Consider the following 18,338-nt stretch of genomic DNA (forward strand, 5'->3'; position numbering starts at 1 on the left):
ACAGGGTCCAGGTGGTCACGGGGTCCAGGTGGTCACAATCCAAGTGGTCACAGGGTCCAGGTGTTCAAGGGGTCCAGGTGATCACAGGGTCCAGGTGGTCACAGGGTCCAGGTGGTCACGGGGTCCAGGTGGTCACGGGGTCCAGGTGGTCACAGGGTTCAGGTGGTCACAGGGTCCAGGTGTTCACAGGGTCCAGGTGGTCACAGGGTCCAGGTGGTCACGGGGTCCAGGTGGTCACAATCCAGGTGTTCACAGGGTCCAGGTGGTCACAATCCAGGTGGTCACGGGGTTCAGGTGGTCACAGGGTCCAGGTGGTCACAGGGTCCAGGTGGTCACAATCCAGGTGGTCACGGGGACCAGGTGGTCACGGGGACCAGGTGTTCACAGGGTCCAGGTGGTCACGGGGTTCAGGTGGTCACAGGGTCCAGGTGGTCACAGGGTTCAGGTGGTCCCAGGGTCCAGGTGCTCAAGGAGCCCCTTTCCCCAGGTGACCCCAGGTTACCCCGGCCTCACCTGGGCCCCTAATTCCTCGTTCTTCTCCCACCTGGAGTGGCCGGAATGTCCAGATTCCACCCGGAGCCGCTCTGGCCCCGCTGGCCCCTCAGGTACTGCTCACCTGGGCAGGTGAGGGACCCTGACCCCGCCCAGGTGAGATACCCTGACCCCACCCAGCTCACCTGGGCAGGAGAGGGACCCTGACCCCGCCCAGGTGAGAGACCCTGACCCCGCCCAGCTCACCTGGGCAGGAGAGGGACCCTGACCCCGCCCAGGTGAGAGACCCTGACCCCACCCAGCTCACCTGGGCAGGAGAGGGACCCTGACCCCACCCAGGTGAGAGACCCTGACCCCACCCAGCTCACCTGGGCAGGAGAGGGACCCTGGCCCCGCCCAGGTGAGAGACCCTGACCCCGCCCAGCTCACTTGGGCAGGTGAGGGACCCTGACCCCGCCCAGCTCACCTGGGCAGGAGAGGGACCCTGACCCCACCCAGCTCACCTGGGCAGGAGAGGGACCCTGACCCCGCCCAGGTGAGAGACCCTGACCCCACCCAGCTCACCTGGGCAGGAGAGGGACCCTGACCCCGCCCAGGTGAGAGACCCTGACCCCACCCAGCTCACCTGGGCAGGAGAGGGACCCTGACCCCACCCAGGTGAGACAGCCTGACCCCGCCCAGCTCACCTGGGCAGGAGAGAGACCCTGACCCCGCCCAGGTGAGAGACCCTGACCCCGCCCAGCTCACTTGGGCAGGTGAGGGACCCTGACCCCCCCCAGGTGAGAGACCCTGACCCCGCCCAGCTCACTTGGGCAGGTGAGGGACCCTGACCCCCCCCAGGTGAGAGACCCTGACCCCGCCCAGCTCACTTGGGCAGGTGAGGGACCCTGACCCCCCCCAGGTGAGAGACCCTGACCCCGCCCAGCTCACTTGGGCAGGTGAGGGACCCTGACCCCCCCCAGGTGAGAGACCCTGACCCCGCCCAGCTCACCTGGGCAGGAGAGAGACCCTGACCCTACCCAGCTCACCTGGGCAGGTGAGAGACCCTGACCCCCCCCAGGTGAGAGACCCTGACCCCACCCAGCTCACTTGGGCAGGTGAGGGACCCTGACCCCACCCAGGTGAGAGACCCTGACCCCGCCCAGGTGCTGGTGATGATGATGACATCACAGGTGAGGATGATGTTGATGATGTCACAGCTTCCAGGCCACCTGATTGGCCGGTCCAGCTGAGCGGGTCACATGACCACACCTGCATAACCAAAATCCGCTGATTTGGACCCAAAAAAAGCCCCCAAAGGTGCCAAAATCGGAGTTTTTGGGGTTTTCTGGCGGAACCTCCCACCCGAAATGGAAATTTTCCCTTTTCCTTTTGGATTGACCCCATTTCCTCCCCACTTCCTTTTTTCCCCAAATTTTTCCTCTTTTTTCCCTTTTTCCCCACTTTTTTATTTATTTATTTTTATTTTTATTTTTTTTTACCATTTCTTTGCGATTTTCTCACCCTTTCCCTCATTGTTTTATGATTTTCCCGTTTTGTTTTTTTTTTTTTGGACAGAATTCCCATTTCTTCCTTTCCCCCTCCTTTTTTTTTTTTTTTTTTTTTTTTGGCCATCTCTTTGCCATTTCTCTCCCCGTTTTTTCCCATTTTCCCCAATTTTTTCCCCAATTTTATCCATTACCCCACATTTCTCTCCCCATTGTTCCCATTTCCCCCATTCTCCACCATTTTTTTCCCATTTTTTCCCAATTTTTCCCATTTCCCCCCATTTTCCCCATTTCCCCATTTGTTTCCATTTTCCCCATTTTTCCACATTTTTCCCATTTCCCCCAGTTCTCATCCCATTTTCCCCATCCCCCATTTCCCATCCCCCATTCCCCATCCCCCATTCCCCATTCTCCATTTCCCATTTCCCATTCCCATTATTCCCATTATTCCCATTATTCCCATTATTCCCATTTTCCCCATTCCCCATCCCCCATTTCCCATTTCCCATTCCCATTATTCCCATTATTCCCCATTTTTCCCATTATTCCCATTATTCCCATTATTCCCCATTTCCCGTTATTCACATTATTCCCATCATTCCCGTTATTCCCGTCATTCCCATCATTCCCATTCCCATTATTCCCATTATTCCCCATTTCCCATTCCCATCATTCCCGTTATTCCCATTATTCCCATCATTCCCATTATTCCCGTTATTCCCGTCATTCCCATCATTCCCATTCCCATCATTCCCATCATTCCCATCATTCCCGTCATTCCCATTGTTCCCGTTATTCCCATCATTCCCCATTCCCATTATTCCCTTTATTCCCATTATTCCCGTCATTCCCGTCATTCCCATCATTCCCATCATTCCCGTCATTCCCGTCATTCCCGTTATTCCCGTCATTCCCATCATTCCCGTCATTCCCGTCATTCCCGTCATTCCCATCATTCCCATTCCCATCATTCCCATCATTCCCATCATTCCCGTCATTCCCATTATTCCCGTTATTCCCCATTCCCCATTCCCATCATTCCCATCATTCCCATCATTCCCGTCATTCCCATCATTCCCATCATTCCCGTCATTCCCATCATTCCCATTCCCATCATTCCCATCATTCCCATCATTCCCGTCATTCCCATTGTTCCCGTTATTCCCATCATTCCCCATTCCCATTATTCCCTTTATTCCCATTATTCCCGTCATTCCCGTCATTCCCATCATTCCCATCATTCCCGTCATTCCCGTCATTCCCGTTATTCCCGTCATTCCCATCATTCCCGTCATTCCCGTCATTCCCGTCATTCCCATCATTCCCATTCCCATCATTCCCATCATTCCCATCATTCCCGTCATTCCCATTATTCCCGTTATTCCCCATTCCCCATTCCCATCATTCCCATCATTCCCATCATTCCCGTCATTCCCATCATTCCCATCATTCCCGTCATTCCCATCATTCCCATTCCCATCATTCCCATCATTCCCGTCATTCCCATCATTCCCGTCATTCCCATCATTCCCATCATTCCCATCATTCCCGTCATTCCCATCATTCCCATCATTCCCATCATTCCCATCATTCCCGTTATTCCCATCATTCCCGTCATTCCCATCATTCCCATCATTCCCATCATTCCCGTCATTCCCATCATTCCCATTCCCATCATTCCCATCATTCCCGTCATTCCCATCATTCCCGTCATTCCCATCATTCCCATCATTCCCATCATTCCCGTCATTCCCATCATTCCCGTCATTCCCATCATTCCCATCATTCCCATCATTCCCGTCATTCCCATCATTCCCATCATTCCCATCATTCCCGTTATTCCCATCATTCCCGTTATTCCCATCATTCCCGTCATTCCCATCATTCCCATCATTCCCATCATTCCCATCATTCCCATTCCCATCATTCCCATTATTCCCGTTATTCCCGTCATTCCCATCATTCCCATTCCCATCATTCCCGTCATTCCCATCATTCCCGTCATTCCCATCATTCCCATCATTCCCATCATTCCCATCATTCCCATCATTCCCGTTATTCCCATCATTCCCGTCATTCCCATCATTCCCATCATTCCCATCATTCCCATCATTCCCATTCCCATCATTCCCATTATTCCCGTTATTCCCGTCATTCCCATCATTCCCATTCCCATCATTCCCGTCATTCCCATCATTCCCGTCATTCCCATCATTCCCATCATTCCCATCATTCCCATCATTCCCGTCATTCCCGTCATTCCCGTCATTCCCCATTCATTTCCCGTTTCCCGTTTCTCCCCGCAGTTCCCGAGGAGGACGAGTCCCGGATCATCGGGGGCCGGCCCTGCTCGGTTGCCCAACGCCCGTTCCAGGTGGCCCTGACCAAGCGGGGCCAGATCCTGTGCGGGGGGAGCCTGGTGGGGGCACGGTGGGTGCTGACAGCGGCGCACTGCAGGCAGCCCCTCAGGTGAGCACACCTGGGCACACCTGGGCACACCTGGGGACACCTGGGATACACCTGGGGACACCTGGATACACCTGGGATACACCTGGATACACCTGGGGACACCTGGATACACCTGGGATACACCTGGGATACACCTGGGGACAGCTGGGATACACCTGGGATACACCTGGGGACACCTGGGGACACCTGGGATACACCTGGATACACCTGGGGACATCTGGGATACACCTGGATACACCTGGGCACACCTGGTGGGGGCACGGTGGGTGCTGACAGCGGCGAACTGCAGGCAGCCCCTCAGGTGAGCACACCTGGGCACACCTGGGGACACCTGGGGACACCTGGGGACACCTGGGATACACCTGGGATACACCTGGGATACACCTGGATACACCTGGGGACACCTGGTGGGGGCACGGTGGGTGCTGACAGCGGTGCACTGCAGGCAGCCCCTCAGGTGAGCACACCTGGGCACACCTGGGGACACCTGGGGACACCTGGATACACCTGGGGACACCTGGATACACCTGGGATACACCTGGATACACCTGGGGACACCTGGATACACCTGGGATACACCTGGGATACACCTGGGGACAGCTGGGATACACCTGGGATACACCTGGGGACACCTGGGGACACCTGGGATACACCTGGATACACCTGGGGACATCTGGGATACACCTGGATACACCTGGGCACACCTGGTGGGGGCACGGTGGGTGCTGACAGCGGCGAACTGCAGGCAGCCCCTCAGGTGAGCACACCTGGGCACACCTGGGGACACCTGGGGACACCTGGGGACACCTGGGATACACCTGGGATACACCTGGGATACACCTGGATACACCTGGGGACACCTGGTGGGGGCACGGTGGGTGCTGACAGCGGCGCACTGCAGGCAGCCCCTCAGGTGAGCACACCTGGGCACACCTGGGGACACCTGGGGACACCTGGATACACCTGGGGACACCTGGATACACCTGGGGACATCTGGGATACACCTGGATACACCTGGGATACACCTGGGCACACCTGGTGGGGGCACGGTGGGTGCTGACAGTGGCGCGCTGCAGGCAGCCCCTCAGGTAAGACCTGGGAGATACCTGAGAGACACCTGAGTACACCTGGGATACACCTGGATGGTGACACATGTCCCACCCAGCCTGTGCTGGAGCCACCTCACCTGTCTCACGATTTCCACCTCACCTGTCCCCCCTCACCTGTTCCCATCTCACCTGTCTCCTCTCACCTGTCCCCGCAGGGACCTGCAGGTGCTGATCGGGACCAACACGCTGCGGGCAGGTTCGGGCCAGGTGCGCCGCGTGTCCCGCCTGCAGGTGCACCCCGCCTACAACCCCCGGCGCAACGACAACGACTTCATGCTGCTGCAACTGGACGCACCTGTGCGCTTCGGGCCCCGCGTCAAGAAAATCCGCGTGGCCACCAGGTGTCCTCGGGCCGGCCAGAACTGCAGCGTGTCCGGCTGGGGCACCACCAAGTCACCTGGAGGTACCTGGGCACAGGTGGGGGGGTGGGGAGGTCACAGCTGTGTCCCAGGCGTGTCCCAGGTGTGTCTCAGGTGTTCCTGGGTGTATCCAGGATGTGAAAGGGGCACAGGGGCTGTCACCTGGACAGGTGAGCTCTGAGCAGCTCCCAGAGCGGGTCTGGAATGGGGAAATCCCAGAGATTTTGGGGTTCCAGGTCACCTGTGCTCACCTGTGTCACCTGTGTGTAACCTGTCTCACCCATCTTACCTGTGCTCACCTGTGCACACCTGTGTCACCCGCGTCAGCATTCTCACCTGTCTCACCTGTGCAGCCAAGCTCCCGCGGGACCTGCAGTGTGCCCAGGTGCAGACCGTCGGCCCCGAGCAGTGCGCCCGCGCCTACGGCAGCGCCGTCACGCCCAACATGTTCTGTGCAGGTGTGCCCCAGGGCGGCGTCGACTCCTGCCAGGTGAGACCCCCAGGTGTGCCCATAGATATCCCCAGGTGTGCCCAGGTGTGTCCCTAGATGTCCCCAGGTGTGTCTCAGGTGTGCCTCACTTGTCCCTCACCTGTCCCACCTGTCTCCCTCATGTCTCCACCTGTCCATATCACCTGTGTCTCTCACCTGTTTCCCCTGTCCTATCCATCTCACCTGTCCCACCTGTGTTTGTCTCACCTGTATCTCACCTGTCTCACCTGTGTGTCTCACCTGCGTCAGTATCACCTGTGCGTCTCACCTGTGTCACTCTCACCTGTGTCTGTCTCACCTGTGTCAGTATCACCTGTGCGTCTCACCTGTGTCACTCTCACCTGTGTCTGTCTCACCTGTGTCAGTATCACCTGTGTGTGTCTCACCTGTGTCAGTCTCACCTGTGTGTGTCTCACCTCTGTTAATCTCACCTTTTTCACCTGTGTGTGTCTCACCTGTGTCTCACCTGTGTGTGTCCCACCTGTGTGTGTCTCACCTGTGTCAGTCTCACCTGTGTCACTCTCACCTGTGTCTGTCTCACCTGTGTCAGTATCACCTGTGTGTCTCACCTGTGTCAGTCTCACCTGTGTGTGTCTCACCTCTGTTAATCTCACCTTTTTCACCTGTGTGTGTCCCACCTGTGTGTGTCTCACCTCTGTTAGTCTCACCTGTCTCACTTGTGTCTCACCTGTGCGTCTCACCTGTGCGTGTCTCACCTCTGTTAGTCTCACCTGTCTCACCTGTGTGTGTCTCACCTGTGTGTGTCCCACCTGTGTGTGTCTCACCTGTGTCAGTCTCACCTGTGTCACTCTCACCTGTGTCAGTCTCACCTGTGTCAGTATCACCTGTGTGTCTCACCTGTGTCAGTCTCACCTGTGTGTGTCTCACCTCTGTTAATCTCACCTTTTTCACCTGTGTGTGTCTCACCTGTGTCACTCTCACCTGTGTCAGTCTCACCTGTGCATCTTACCTGTGCATGTGTCACCTGTGTGTGTCCCACCTGTGTGTGTCTCACCTCTGTTAGTCTCACCTGTCTCACCTGTGCATCTCACCTGTCTCACCTGTCTCACCTGTGCGTGTCTCACCTGTGTGTGTCTCACCTGTGTGTCACACCTGTGCATGTCTCACCTGTCTCACCTGTGCGTGTCTCACCTGTGTGTCACACCTGTGCGTGTCTCACCTGTGTGTGTCTCACCTGTGTCAGTCTCACCTGTGCGTGTCTCACCTGTCTCACCTGTCTCACCTGTGCGTGTCTCACCTGTGTCAGTCTCACCTGTGCGTGTCTCACCTGTCTCACCTGTCTCACCTGTGCGTGTCTCACCTGTGCAGGGTGACTCCGGGGGCCCGCTGGTGTGCGGGGGTTACCTGCAGGGCGTGGTGTCCTGGGGCATGGCCGTGTGCGGCCAGCGCGGCCAGCCAGGTGTGTACAGCAACGTGTGCCGGGCCAGCGGCTGGATCCGACGGCTCATCCGGGAGTGACCACGGAGTGACCCCTGACCCCTGAGTGACCCCTGAGTGACCCCTGACCCCTGAGTGACCCCTGACCCCTGAGTGACCCCGAGTGACCCTGAGTGACCCCTGACCCCTGAGTGACCCCTGACCCCTGAGTGACCCCGAGTGACCCTGAGTGACCCCTGACCCCTGAGTGACCCTGAGTGACCCCTGAGTGACCCCTGAGTGACCCCTGACCCCTGAGTGACCCCTGGGTGACCCCTGAGTGACCCCTGACCCCTGGGTGACCCCTGACCCCTGAGTGACCCTGAGTGACCCCTGGGTGACCCCTGACTGACCCCTGAGTGACCACTGAGTGACCCCTGGGTGACCCCTGAGTGACCCCTGACCCCTGAGTGACCCCGAGTGACCCCTGAGTGACCCTGAGTGACCCCTGAATGACCCCTGAGTGACCCCTGACACTGAGTGACCTCCAGTGACCACCAGTGACCACCAGTAACCACCAGTGACCACCAGTAACCACCAGTGACCACCAGTGACCACCAGTAACCACCAGTGACCACCAGTGACCACCAGTGACCACCAGTGACCACCAGTAACCACCAGTGACCACCAGTAACCACCAGTGACCTCCAGTGACCACCAGTGACCACCAGTGACCTCCAGTAACCACCAGTGACCACCAGTGACCACCAGTAACCACCAGTAAAAACCAGTGACCACCAGTAACCACCAGTGACCACCAGTGACCACCAGTGACCACCAGTAACCACCAGTGACCACCAGTGACCACCAGTAACCACCGGTGACCACCAGTGACCACCAGTAACCACCGGTGACCACCAGTAACCACCAGTGACCACCAGTGACCACCAGTGACCTCCAGTGACCACCAGTGACCTCCAGTAACCACCAGTGACCACCAGTGACCACCAGTAACCACCAGTGACCTCCAGTGACCACCAGTGACCTCCAGTAACCACCAGTAACCACCAGTAACCACCAGTGACCTCCAGTGACCACCAGTGACCACCAGTAACCACCAGTGACCTCCAGTGACCACCAGTAACCACCAGTAACCACCAGTGACCTCCAGTGACCACCAGTGACCACCAGTAACCACCAGTGACCTCCAGTGACCACCAGTGACCACCAGTAACCACCAGTGACCTCCAGTAACCACCAGTAACCACCAGTAACCACCAGTGACCTCCAGTGACCACCAGTGACCACCAGTAACCACCAGTAACCACCAGTGACCACCAGTGACCACCAGTAACCACCAGTGACCTCCAGTGACCACCAGTGACCTCCAGTAACCACCAGTAACCACCAGTAACCACCAGTGACCTCCAGTGACCTCCAGTGACCACCAGTAACCACCAGTGACCACCAGTAACCACCAGTGACCACCAGTAACCACCAGTGACCACCAGTGACCTCCAGTAACCACCAGTGACCACCAGTGACCTCCAGTAACCACCAGTGACCTCCAGTGACCACCAGTAAACACCAGTGACCTCCAGTGACCACCAGTGACCTCCAGTAACCACCAGTGACCACCAGTAAAAACCAGTGACCACCAGTAACCACCAGTGACCACCAGTGACCTCCAGTGACCACCAGTAAACACCAGTAACCACCAGTGACCTCCAGTGACCTCCAGTGACCACCAGTGACCACCAGTAACCACCAGTGACCACCAGTGACCTCCAGTGACCACCTGTGACCACCAGTGACCACCAGTGACCACCAGTGACCTCCAGTGACCACCAGTAAACACCAGTAACCACCAGTGACCTCCAGTGACCACCAGTAAACACCAGTGACCACCAGTGACCACCAGTAAACACCAGTGACCACCAGTGACCACCAGTGACCACCAGTAACCACCAGTGACCACCAGTGACCTCCAGTAACCACCAGTGACCTCCAGTGACCACCAGTGACCACCAGTAACCACCAGTAAACACCAGTGACCACCAGTGACCTCCAGTAACCACCAGTGACCTCCAGTGACCACCAGTGACCACCAGTGACCACCAGTGACCACCAGTAACCACCAGTGACCACCAGTGACCTCCAGTGACCTCCAGTAACCACCAGTGACCACCAGTGACCTCCAGTGACCACCAGTAAACACCAGTGACCACCAGTGACCACCAGTGACCTCCAGTGACCTCCAGTGACCACCAGTGACCACCAGTAAACACCAGTGACCACCAGTAACCACCAGTACCCACCAGTGACCACCAGTGACCTCCAGTGACCTCCAGTAACCACCAGTGACCACCAGTGACCTCCAGTGACCACCAGTAAACACCAGTGACCTCCAGTGACCACCAGTGACCTCCAGTGACCTCCAGTGACCACCAGTGACCACCAGTAAACACCAGTGACCACCAGTAACCACCAGTACCCACCAGTGACCACCAGTGACCTCCAGTGACCTCCAGTGACCACCTGTGACCACCAGTGACCTCCAGTGACCTCCAGTGACCTCCAGTAACCACCAGTGACCACCAGTGACCTCCAGTGACCACCAGTAAACACCAGTGACCACCAGTGACCTCCAGTGACCACCAGTAACCACCAGTAACCACCAGTGACCTCCAGTGACCACCAGTAAACACCAGTGACCACCAGTAACCACCAGTACCCACCAGTGACCACCAGTAAACACCAGTGACCACCAGTAACCACCAGTGACCACCAGTAAAAACCAGTGACCTCCAGTGACCACCAGTGACCTCCAGTGACCACCAGTGACCACCAGTAACCACCAGTGACCACCAGTAAAAACCAGTGACCTCCAGTGACCACCAGTGACCTCCAGTGACCTCCAGTGACCACCAGTAAACACCAGTGACCACCAGTGACCACCAGTGACCTCCAGTAACCACCAGTGACCTCCAGTGACCACCAGTAACCACCAGTAACCACCAGTGACCACCAGTGACCACCAGTGACCACCAGTGACCACCAGTAAACACCAGTAACCACCAGTGACCTCCGGGCACTGGGAGTTGGGAGGAATTTGGGCAAATAAAGGAAATTTTCCAAAAAGGAACTGAATGACATGGACTGGTTTGTACTGGGAGGGACTGGGAGGGACTGGAGGTTACTGGGAGGGCACTGGGATGAACTAGGAGGTTACTGGGATGGACTGGGAGGAACTGGGAATGGGTTGGTATGAACAGGTAGGGACTGGGACAGAGGGGTTTTGTTACTGGGAGTACTGGGAGGAACTGGGGAAAGTCCATGAGGTTCCCAGTCCGTTACTGGTCCTGTACTGGTGTAACTGGGAGGGGGCGGGGCCCGGGGCCATTCCCAGTCCGTTACTGGTCCGTTACTGGTGGAACTGGGAGGGGGCGGGGCCCGGGGCCATTCCCAGTCCGTTACTGGTCCGTTACTGGTGGAACTGGGAGGGGGCGGGGCCCGGGGCCACTCCCAGTGCTTTACTGGTCCGTTCCCAGTCCGTTACTGGTCCGTTCCCAGTCCGCTACTGGTCCTGTCCTGGTGGAACTGGGAGGGGGCGGGGCCTGGAGCCACCCCCGATGACGTCACCGGGTTAAAAATAACCCCGGCCTGGAACGGGACCGAGCCGGGGGATCCGGAGCTTCCAGTCAGGTACTGGGACAAACTGGGACGAACTGGGACGGATTGGGGGCGACTGGGAGGCACTGGGGAGGACTGGGATGAACTGGGAGGGACTGGGATGAACTGGGAGGGGCTGGGGGGGCGGGGCTGGGTTCCCCCCCGTCCTCTGGGTGACCTTGGGGGGGGGGGGGGGGGGCGCTCCCAGTAACGCCCAGTGGCTCCCAGTAACTCCCAGTAAGCCCCGGAGTCCTCCCAGTAAGTCCAAGAAGCTCCCAGTTTATCCTCCCAGTAACCCCCGTAACCCCCCAGGGGCTCCACCAGTAACTCCCAGTTTGTCCCCCAGTAACTCCAGTGCCTCCCCACAGCTCCCAGTAACTCCCAGTAACCCCCACAGAGTGCCCTCAGCAACTCCCAGTAACTCCCAGTAAACCCCAGAGTCCTCCCAGTAAGTCCAAGAAGCTCCCAGTTTATCCTCCCAGTAACCCCAGTAACCCCCTAAGGGCTCCACCAGTAACTCCCAGTAACTCCAGTGCCCCCCCCCAGCTCCCAGTAACTCCCAGTGACCCCCAGAGTCCTCCCAGTGTTCCCCAGTAGCTCCCAGTTAATCCTCCCAGTAGCTCCCAGTAGCTCCCAGTTAATCCTCCCAGTAACCCCCAGGGGCTCCACCAGTAACTCCCAGTAACTCCCAGTTTGTCCCCCAGTAACTCCAGTGCCCCCCCCCAGCTCCCAGTAACTCCCAGTAACCCCCAGAGTCCTCCCAGTGTTCCCCAGTAGCTCCCAGTTAATCCTCCCAGTAGCTCCCAGTAGCTCCCAGTTAATCCTCCCAGTAACCCCCAGGGGCTCCACCAGTAACTCCCAGTAGCTCCCAGTACCTCCCAGTTTGTCCCCCAGTAACTCCCAGTTTGTCCACCGCTAACTCCCAGTAACCCCCCAGTAGCTCCCAGTAACCCCACAGGGGCCCCACGGGTAATTCCCAGTAGCTCCCAGTAACCCCCAGTTTGTCCCAGTTCCCCTCGGCTGGGGTGGGGGAGGGGCCAAGGTCACGTTTCCCGGCAACGGCCCCTCCCCCATTGCCCAATTCCTCCCAGTTTGTCCCAGTTTGTCCCAGTTTGTCCCAGTTTAACCCAGTCCTGCCCAGTCTGGGCAGAAATTTTCCCAAATTTTTCCCAAATTTTTCCCCCAATTTTTTTTCCCAATTTCCCCCAAATTTTCCCAAAATTTCCTTTGATTTTTTTTCTTGCATTTTTTTCAAATTTTCCAAAGATTTTCCCCAATTTTTTCCCAATTTTCCTTTTTTCCTTGGATTTCCCCAAATTTTCCCATTTTTTTCCATTTTCCCCCCATTTTTTCCCAGATTTTTCCTCCTTTTCCCCCATTTTTCCCCATTTTCCCCATTTTCCCATTTCCCCATTTTTCCCATTTTTCCCCAAATTTTCCCATTTCTCCCACTTTTTCCAAATTTTTCCCATTTTTTCCCATTTTTTCCCCAATTTATCCCCAGTTTATCCTCCCAGTAACCCCCAGGGGCTCCACCAGTAACTCCCAGTAGGGAAAATTTGAGGAAAATTTGGGGAAAATTTGGGAAAAATTTGGGAAAAATTTGGGAAAAATTTGGGGGAAATTTGGGGGAAATTTGGGGAAAATTTGGAAAAAATTTGGGGGAAATTTGGGGAAAATTTGGGGAAAATTTGGGAAAAATTTGGGGAAAATTTGGGAAAAATGGGGAAAACCTGGACGAAATTTGAGGTAAACTGGGGAAAATTTGGGCAATCTGGGGAAATTTTAGAAATTTGGGGGAAATTTTGGGGAAATTTGGGAGAAATTGGGAAAAATTGGGAAAATTGGAGGAAAATTTTGGGGTAATTTTGGGAGAATTTTGAGAAATCTGGGGGAATTTGGTGAAAATTTGTGGGAAAATTGGGTGAAATTTGGAAAATTTTGGGGAAAATTGGGGGAAATTTTGGGGAAATTTTGGGGAAATTTGGGCAAAAAATTTGGGGAAATTTGGGGAATTTGGGGAATTTGGGGGAAAATTTGGGAATCTGGGGGAAATTTTGGGGAAATTGGAGGAATTTTGGGGGAAGTTTGGGGGAATTTGGGTGAATTTTTTTGAAATTTGGGGGATTTTGGGGGATTTGGGGGATTTTGGGGAAATTTTGGGGATTTTTTTTTTGGAATTTGGAGAATTTTGGGGAATTTTAGGATTTGGGGAATTTTGGGGGAATTTCGGGAATTTTGGGGGATTGGGCAGCGAGGCTCTCACCTGTGCAGGTGCGCTCGCCATGGCTCCGATAGCGCCGGGCTCAGGTGAGCGGGGACGGCTGTGACGTCATGGGGGGGGGGGGGGGGGCGCGAGGCGGTGACGTCACCGCGCTGTCGATGACGTCATCGCGCCCCGCCCCTCCCCCCCAGAGCCGGCGAGGACGGAACAGGAGAGGTTCGAGTACGGTGAGTGGGGGAGGGGCCAGGTGTGAGTTCAGGTGTGAACTCAGGTGTGAGCTCAGGTGTGAGTTCAGGTGTGAGTTCAGGTGAGAGCTCAGGTGAGAGCTCAGGTGTGAGTTCAGGTGTGAGTTCAGGTGTGAGTTCAGGTGTGAGTTCAGGTGAGAGCTCAGGTGAGAGCTCAGGTGTGAGTTCAGGTGTGAGTTCAGGTGAGAGCTCAGGTGAGAGCTCAGGTGAGAGCTCAGGTGTGAGCTCAGGTGAGAGCTCAGGTGAGAGCTCAGGTGAGAGTTCAGGTGAGAGCTCAGGTGAGAGTTCAGGTGTGAGCTCAGGTGTGAGTTCAGGTGAGAGCTCAGGTGAGAGCTCAGGTGAGAGTTCAGGTGTGAGCTCAGGTGTGAGTTCAGGTGAGAGCTCAGGTGTGAGTTCAGGTGAGAGCTCAGGTGTGAGTTCAGGTGTGAGCTCAGGTGTGAGTTCAGGTGAGAGCTCAGGTGTGAGTTCAGGTGTGAGTTCAGGTGAGAGCTCAGGTGTGAGTTCAGGTGAGAGTTCAGGTGTGAGTTCAGGTGTGAGCTCAGGTGAGAGCTCAGGTGAGAGCTCAGGTGAGAGCTCAGGTGTGAGCTCAGGTGAGAGCTCAGGTGAGAGCTCAGGTGAGAGCTCAGGTGAGAGTTCAGGTGAGAGCTCAGGTGTGAGTTCAGGTGAGAGTTCAGGTGTGAGTTCAGGTGTGAGTTCAGGTGACAGCTCAGGTGAGAGCTCAGGTGAGAGCTCAGGTGTGAGCTCAGGTGTGAGTTCAGGTGAGAGCTCAGGTGAGAGCTCAGGTGAGAGCTCAGGTGTGAGTTCAGGTGTGAGTTCAGGTGTGAGTTCAGGTGAGAGCTCAGGTGTGAGCTCAGGTGAGAGCTCAGGTGTGAGTTCAGGTGTGAGCTCAGGTGTGAGTTCAGGTGTGAGTTCAGGTGACAGCTCAGGTGAGAGCTCAGGTGTGAGCTCAGGTGAGAGCTCAGGTGAGAGCTCAGGTGAGAGCTCAGGTGTGAGTTCAGGTGAGAGCTCAGGTGAGAGCTCAGGTGTGAGTTCAGGTGACAGCTCAGGTGAGAGCTCAGGTGAGAGCTCAGGTGTGAGCTCAGGTGAGAGCTCAGGTGAGAGCTCAGGTGAGAGCTCAGGTGAGAGCTCAGGTGTGAGTTCAGGTGAGAGCTCAGGTGAGAGCTCAGGTGAGAGCTCAGGTGTGAGTTCAGGTGAGAGTTCAGGTGTGAGTTCAGGTGTGAGCTCAGGTGAGAGCTCAGGTGAGAGCTCAGGTGTGAGTTCAGGTGTGAGTTCAGGTGTGAGCTCAGGTGAGAGCTCAGGTGAGAGCTCAGGTGTGAGTTCAGGTGTGCCCAGGTGCGTTTTTTGGGGTTTTTTTTGGGTAATTTTTTGGTAATTTTGGCCTTGGTTTGGGCTGGTTTTGGGTAAATTTGGGTAATTTTTGGGTGATTTTTGGGTGATTTTTGGGTGATTTTTGGGTGATTTTGGGGTAATTTTTGGGTGATTTTGGGGTGATTTTTGGGTGATTTTTGGGTAATTTTTGGGTGACTTTTGGCGATTTTTGGGTGATTTTGGGGTAATTTTTGGGTGATTTTTGGGTGATTTTGGGGTGATTTTTGGGTGATTTTTTGGGTAATTTTTGGGTGACTTTTGGCGATTTTTGGGTGATTTTGGGGTGATTTTTGGGGTGATTTTTTGGGTGATTTTTGGGTGATTTTTGGCGATTTTTGGCGATTTTTGGCTGTCCCAGATTACGACTCCCTGCGCCTCGGGGGTCTCGTCGTGGCCTCGATCTTCTTCGTGCTCGGGATCCTCCTCATCCTCAGTGAGACCCAAAATACCCAAAATCCCCCCAAAATCCCCCAAAATCCCCCAAAATCGCCACAATCCCCCCAAAATCCCCCAAAATCGCCACAATCCCCCCAAAATCCCCCCAAAATCCCCCAAAATCCCCCCAAAATCCCCCAAAATCCCCCCAAAATCCCCCCAAAATCGCCACAATCCCCCCAAAAATCCCCCAAAATCCCCCCAAAATCGCCACAATCCCCCCAAAATCCCCCCCAAAATCCCCCAAAATCCCCCAAAATCCCCCCAAAATCCCCCAAAATCCCCCCAAAATCCCCAAAATCCCCCCAAAATCCCCCAAAATCCCCCCAAAATCCCCCAAAATCCCCCAAAATCCCCCCAAAATCCCCCCAAAAATCCCCCCAAAAATCCCCCCAAAATCCCCCAAAATCCCCCCAAAATCCCCCAAAATCCCCCAAAATCCCCCCAAAATCCCCCAAAATCCCCCAAAATCCCCCCAAAAATCCCCCAAAATCCCCCCAAAATCCCCCTAAAATCCCCCAAAATCCTCCAAAATCCCCCCAAATCTCCCAAAATCCCCCAAATACCCCCAAATCCCCCCAAAAATCATCCCCAAAAAATCCCCCAAAATCATCTCGAAATTCCCTAAAATTCTTCCAAATTCTCCCAGGATTACCCCCGAAATTATCCCACATTTATCCCAAAATCATCCCTAAATTTTCTCCAAAATTCCCAGACCAATTCCCAAATTTATCCCAAAAATAACCCCAAAATATTCCCCCCCAAAAAAATCTCAAAATTTTCCCCAAATTCTCCAAATATTTTCCCAAAATTCTCCCCAAAATCATCCCAAAATCCCCTGAAATTCTCCCCAAATTTTTCCCAAAATTCTCCCAAAAAATCCCCAAAGTCTCCCCAAAATCCCCTAAAATTCCCCAAATTTTCCCCAAATCCCATCCCAGACCCTCCCCCCCAAAATCTCCCCCAGTTCCCTCCCAGTCCCTCCCACTATAAACCAGTATAAACCAGTTCCCACCCAGTCCCTCCTAATCCTCCCCAGTTCATTCCCAGTCCCTCCCAGTCCATCCCAGTCCATCCCAGTCCCTCCCAGTCCCTCCCAGTCCATCCCAGTCCATCCCAGTCCATCCCAGTCCATCCCAGTCCCTCCCAGTCCCTCCCAGTCCATCCCAGTTCATTCCCAGTTCATTCCCAGTCCCTCCCAGTTCATTCCCAGTCCATCCCAGTCCATCCCAGTCCATCCCAGTCCATCCCAGTCCCTCCCAGTCCATCCCAGTCCATCCCAGTTCATTCCCAGTCCCTCCCAGTTCATTCCCAGTCCCTCCCAGTCCATCCCAGTCCATCCCAGTCCCTCCCAGTTCATTCCCAGTCCCTCCCAGTTCATTCCCAGTCCATCCCAGTCCCTCCCAGTTCATTCCCAGTCCCTCCCAGTCCATCCCAGTCCCTCCCAGTCCATCCCAGTCCCTCCCAGTCCATCCCAGTTCATTCCCAGTTCATTCCCAGTCCCTCCCAGTTCATTCCCAGTCCATCCCAGTCCCTCCCAGTCCCTCCCAGTCCATCCCAGTTCATTCCCAGTCCCTCCCAGTTCATTCCCAGTCCATCCCAGTCCCTCCCAGTCCATCCCAGTCCCTCCCAGTTCCCCTCTCTGACTCCCCTCCCCCCCCCAGGCCGTCACTGCCGATGCAAGTTCGACCAACAGCCCAAGTAACTGGTTTATACTGGGAGGGACTGGGCTTAAACTGGGAGGGACTGGGATGGACTGGGAGGGACTGGGTGAACTGGTTTATACTGGGACTGGGGAATACTGGGAGGGAACTGGGGGATACTGGGATGGACTGGGACAAACTGGGAGGAACTGGTTTATACTGGGAGGGAACTGGGAATGGGATTGCAGGGTACTGGTTCATAATGGGAGGGAACTAGGGGATACTGGGAAGGACTGGGAGAAACTGGGAATGGGATCACAGGGAACTGGTTTATACTGGGAGGGACTGGGGGGGATTGGGGGCACTGGGGAGGGGTTACTGGTTTAACTGGTGTGCAACTGGTGTTTACTGGTCTCTAACTGGTCCTTAACTGGTTCTAACTGGTGTTTACTGGTTCTAACTGGTCTCTAACTGGTCCGTATTGGTCCGTACTGGTCCGTACTGGTCCATACTGGTCTCTAACTGGTCCATACTGGTCCGGACTGGTCTGTATTGGTCCATACTGGTCCATACTGGTCTATGCTGGTCCGTACTGGTCTGTAACTGGTCCATACTGGTCTGGACTGGTCTGTACTGGTCCATACTGGTCCATACTGGTCCATGCTGGTCTCTAACTGGTCTGTACTGGTCCATACTGGTCTCTAACTGGTCCGTACTGGTCTGTACTGGTCCGTACTGGTCCATACTGGTCCGTACTGGTCTCTAACTGGTCTGTACTGGTCCATACTGGTCTCTAACTGGTCCGTACTGGTCTGTACTGGTCCGTACTGGTCCATACTGGTCCGTACTGGTCTCTAACTGGTCCGTACTGGTCTCTAACTGGTCCATACTGGTCCGTACTGGTCTGTACTGGTCTCTAACTGGTCCGTACTGGTCCATACTGGTCCGTACTGGTCTCTAACTGGTCC

The sequence above is a fragment of the Cinclus cinclus genome, chromosome 36 (genome assembly GCF_963662255.1).
Source record: "Cinclus cinclus chromosome 36, bCinCin1.1, whole genome shotgun sequence".
Lineage (NCBI taxonomy): Eukaryota > Metazoa > Chordata > Aves > Passeriformes > Cinclidae > Cinclus > Cinclus cinclus.